This window comes from Magnolia sinica, chromosome 6 (assembly GCF_029962835.1).
Source record: "Magnolia sinica isolate HGM2019 chromosome 6, MsV1, whole genome shotgun sequence".
NCBI classification, from domain to species: domain Eukaryota; kingdom Viridiplantae; phylum Streptophyta; class Magnoliopsida; order Magnoliales; family Magnoliaceae; genus Magnolia; species Magnolia sinica.
Window position 1 is genome coordinate 26,309,120 of NC_080578.1, and position 5,413 is coordinate 26,314,532.

Below are 5,413 nucleotides of genomic sequence, written 5' to 3' on the forward strand. Positions count from 1 at the left end.
GGTTTTTAACTTAGGGGCTTCAATTTGGTAATTTCTTTCCAACTCTCCCTCTCTTTCTTTTTAGATTTTCTTTTCCTTTCTTAGGATTAGGCTTTGAATTTGATTGAGGGCTGCGAGTGTTTTATGCCTAAGTGGGCCCGTGACAACACTCGACGTCTCTTGACTGAAGGAGGATTGGTTGAGGGGTTGACTATCCATCGCAGGACTAGACACCACTCGAAATCCCCTGAGTTAACTGAAGTTATGGCTGAAGACCAACCTCCTCTACTTCCACCCAGGGTGGAGGATACCCAAGATGAGAATGAGGTGCATCAGGCACCCCCGCCTCGTACTTTACCAGATTATCTACAACCGGCGGGAGTGAGTATGTCCTCATGCATGATTTTTCCTGAAAACACAGGATAAATGGACATCAAGCCGGGAGTTATCCAACTCCTTCCCAAATTCCATGGACTTGAATCAGAGAGTCCATATTTACATTTGAAAGAGTTCGATGAAATTATAGCTACATTATGTTTTCCTAATGTATCTGAGGATACAATTAGGCTGAAACTCTTTCCTTTTTTCTTAAAAGAGAAAGCTAAGACGTGGCTACATTCACTGCGTTCTAGATCCATTGGCACATGGAACGACATGCAAAGGGAATTCATAAAAAAATTCTTCCCACATCATAAAACGATTACCCTCAGAAAAGCAATCATGAACTTTGCCCAAAAGGAAGATGAAACATTCTTTCAATGTTGGGAAAGGTTCAAAGATTTGGTCAGTTCATGCCCACAACACGAATTTGAAACGTGGCACATTAAATTTTTTTCTATGATGGACTAACATCTTCCATGCGCCAAATGGTCAAGACAATGTGTAATGGAGAGTTCATTAATAAAGATGTCGATGAGGTATGGGACTACCTCAACAGTTTGGCTGAAAAAATACAATCTTGAGACTATTACCCAAAATCAAACACCACGTCTAGGCCGACTCAATTAAAGGAGAAAGGTGCATTATATCTCTTGAAAGAAGAGGATGATCTCAAGTGTAAAGTGACTGTGCTCATAAGGAAAGTTGAGGCCATGGAAGGAAAGAAGGATAAGGTTAATGAAATTGTTTGCGGCATCTGTGATTGCAACATTCATACAACTGAAAATTATCCTACAATACCCGCCTTTCGAGGAGTGTTGAATGAACAAGCTAATGCCGTAAACAACTATCAAAGACCTTTTACTGGACCTAACTCCAATACATACAATCCTGGCTGGAAAAATCATCCAAACTTTAGTTGGAGGAATGGACAAACGGCTACTCCTCCAGGTTTCTTCAATCAAAATCCAAATCAAGTGAAACCTCAAGAGGAACCGGTTCAAAATTCCATACAAGAGCTGGCTCAGGCAATGCGGGGAATTACAGATTTTATGCAAAAGATAGATTCTCGTATGACGGTTATAGAAAAGGGGATGCTTCCTGCACAACCTCTCCCCAATCCTAAACTGCAGTACGAGATTAATGATCCCAGCTCTTTAAATCAGATGGGGCACGCTAAATCCATCACCACTCTTAGGAGTGGAAAGATCATTGATAAAACTCTTCTGGTTAGGCCCGAAAGGCCTCAAGAACCAGAAGAGGACAACAATGATGGATCCAGTGATGCCCCACAAAAATTAGAATCGGAACTTCTAGAGAAAGCAGTTGTTCCGTTCCCCCAATGGTTGGTTTCACCAAAACCTCTCTCTAACTCTCAGGATATTCTAAAGGTGTTGAAACAAGTGAAAGTCAACATTCCTCTACTTGATGTCGTGAAACAGATTCCTTCATATGCGAAATTTCTGAAAGACTTATGCACGACCAAAAGACGGCAAAGTATTCAAAAGAAAATTTTCTTGACTGAGAAAGTGAGTGTTATCCTAAAGCAAGATGTGCCACAGAAATTTAAAGATCCCGGTAGCCCAACCATATCATATGTAATCGGGAACCATCGAATTGATCACGCACTTCTTGACTTAGGAGCGAGCGTCAATCTGATTCCCTACTTGGGATACAAACAGTTAGGTTTGGGTGAATTAAAACCCACCCTAACCACACTACAACTTGCTGATCGCTCTGTTCGTGTACTAAGAGGGATAATTGAGGATGTGTTGGTCCAAGTTGATAGATTTTACTACCCTGTAGATTTTATCATCCTGGACACCGAACCCATCAATAACATAAGCACTCAGATCCCCGTCATTCTTGGCCGCCCATTCCTTGCCACTTCAAATGCAATTATCAATTACAAGAATGGTGTCATGACTATGTCTTTTAGGAATATGACATTGGAGTTAAACATCTTTTTCAATAACGGCAGAAACTTAGAGGAGGATGACGATTTTCACGACATTAACATGATTGACTCTTTCGTGGAAGATATGACACCTCTAACCTTATCCTCTGACTCTCTAGAGACGTGCCTGGCCCACTCCCATGATTTTGATGATGACATGATTAGGGAGACGTGTGCCTTGCTTGATACTGCACCGGTACTTGAAGTTAACCGGTGGAGGCCACAATTTGAAGAATTGCCACAGACCGATGTAGTGCCTCTACCGTCTAATCTCAAGCCACCGAAGCTTGACCTAAACCTTTGCCCTCTGATTTGAAATATGCCTATTTAGGTCAAGATGAGACATACCCGGTGGTGATCTCTGCCCACCCGGAGAAAGAACAGGAGAGTATGCTCATATCTACTCTCATTGAGCATAAAGGAGCCTTGGGATGGACGATAGCGGACCTTAAGGGAATCGATCCCTCGATTTGTACTCACTGCATATATCTCGAGGATAGTACAAAAACTGCTCGGCAACCACAACGTAGACTAAATCTAAACATGAAGGAAGTGGTTAAGGCCGAGGTTCTTAAACTATTGGACGTGGGTATCATACACCCTATATCTAATAGTCAATGGGTGAGTCCAACTCAAGTAGTCCCTAAGAAGTCCGGAATCACCATTGTAGCCAATGCTAATAATGAACTCGTGCCAACTAGAGTCACTACTGGTTGGGGAATGTGCATTGACTACAGAAAGTTGAATACCGTCACAAGGAAAGACCACTTTCCTTTACCATTCATTGATCAGATCCTGGAAAGGTTAGCTGGTCATTCCTATTACAGTTTCCTTGATGGGTATTCGGGCTACAACCAGATAAAGATAGCCCCTGAAGACCAGGAAAAGACCACATTTACACGTCCCTACGGCACCTTTGCCTACCGAAGGATGCCATTCGGACTATGTAATGCCCCTGTCACCTTTCAGCGATGTATGCTTAGTATCTTTTCTGATATGGTGGGGCAATATCTAGAGGTCTTCATGGACAATTTCTCTGTTTACGGTCCATCTTTTAGCAAGTGCTTGGAAAGTCTTAAATGTGTGCTGAAAAGATGTGAAGAAAAGAACTTGGTACTTAATTGGGAGAAGTGCCATTTCATGGTTCAGAAGGGAATTGTCCTTGGGCATATCATCTCGTCTAAGGGAATCGAGGTAGATAAGGCAAAAATTGATCTTATCTCTAACCTACCTCCACCCAAGAACATCAGAGACGTGCAATCCTTCTTAGGACACGCAGGATTTTACAGGCGATTCATAAAGGACTTTAGTCTCCTCTCTCATCCTTTATGTACTCTTCTTCAAAAGGATGCTCCGTACGAGTGGACTGAGTAATGCCAGGAAGCTTTCACTAAGCTTAAGGGCACGTTAACCACTGCACCTATCATGCAGCCACCCGACTGGAACCTTCCTTTTGAGCTTATGTGCGACGCGTCTGATTATGCTCTTGGGGTGGTCCTAGGCCAGAGAAAAGATAAGAGGCCCTACGTCATTCATTACGCAAGTAGAACTTTAAATTCTGCCCAGGTGAACTACTCGACTACATAAAAGGAACTCTTAGCTGTAGTGTTCGCCTTGGACAAATTTAAGTCCTACTTGATCGGATCCAAGATTATTATCTACACAGATCATACGGCACTTAAGTATCTTCTTTCTAAGAATGATTCTAAGCCCGGTTTGATACGATGGATCCTTCTACTCTAAGAATTCGATTTGAAAATTAAAGATAAAAAGGGAGTAGAAAACGTTGTGACCGATCACCTTTCTCGCCTTAATACCTCTGATTCCCTTGAGACGACCCATATCAACGACATGTTCCCTGATGAACAACTGTTCAGAGTCTTCCATTCACCTTGGTTCGCTGATATTGCTAATTATCTTGCTACAGGTGCCATACCGACACAGTGGACTGCGCAAGATAAGAAGAAATTCTTCACCGAGGTGCGCAACTTTTTCTGGGATGATCCTTATTTATTTAAATATTGCCCAGACCAAATCCTAAGGAGATGTGTACCAGACGATGAGCATCAAAGCGTCATATCCTTCTGTCACTCACAGGCCTGTGGTGGTCACTTTTCTGCTAAAAAGACCACGGCCAAGATTCTGCAGTGTGGCTTTTACTGGCCCACTATGTTTAGGGACACTCATGAGTTTTGCAAAGCTTGTGAGTGTTGCCAGAAATTGGGAGCATTGTCCCGTCGAAATATGATGCCTTTGAATCCCATCCTTATCATTGAAGCATTTGATTGCTGGGGCATCGATTTCATGGGACCATTCCCCCAATCGTTTGGAAATCTGTATATTTTGCTCGCTGTGGATTATGTCACTAAATGGGTTGAAGCGATTCCGTGTCGAACTAATGACCATCACACGGTCATTAAATTCTTAAAAGAAAATATCCTTTCTCGATTCGGAACGCCTCGAGCCGTCTTTAGTGATGGGGGCTCACACTTTTGTAATAAACCATTTGAGAGCTTAATGAAGAAATACGGTATCTCTCATAAGGTGAGCACCCCGTACCACCCACAGACAAGTGGGTAAGCTGAGATTTCTAATAGGAAAATTAAACACATTTTGGAGAAAACAGTTAACCTTGATCGTAAGGATTGGTCAATTCGATTGATCGATGCCTTATGGGCATACCGTACTGCCTTTAAAACCCCTATTGGAATGTCTCCCTTTAGACATGTCTATGAGAAAGCTTGTCACTTGCCCGTGGAGCTGGAACATAAAGCGTACTGGGCGATCAAAAATCTTAATTTCAATCTGGACAACGCTGGCTTGCTACGCAAACTTCAATTGAATGAACTTGAGGAAATCCGGAATGATGCGTACGATAATTCGAGAATTTACAAGGACAAGATGAAAGCATTTCATGACCAACACATTTTGCGAAAATCATTCACACTGGGTCAAAAGGTCCTTTTGTACAATTCTCGATTACATCTCTTTCCGGGTAAGCTTTGATCTCGTTGGACCGACCCTTATATTGTTATTACTGTTTTTCCTCATGGGGTCGTTGAGATTAGAGATCCCGACAATGGCAAGGAGTTTAAAGTC

At 42.3% G+C, this 5,413-nt stretch overlaps 1 non-coding gene across 1 annotated transcript; it reads right to left on the reverse strand.

Annotated features, from left to right (window-relative positions):
* Window positions 1-681: 681 nt before the first annotated feature.
* Window positions 682-788, reverse strand: LOC131250200 (small nucleolar RNA R71). Its single transcript, XR_009173128.1, has one exon. It is a non-coding gene; the product is annotated as a small nucleolar RNA R71 (small nucleolar RNA).
* Between the last annotated feature and the right edge of the window lie 4,625 nt (window positions 789-5,413).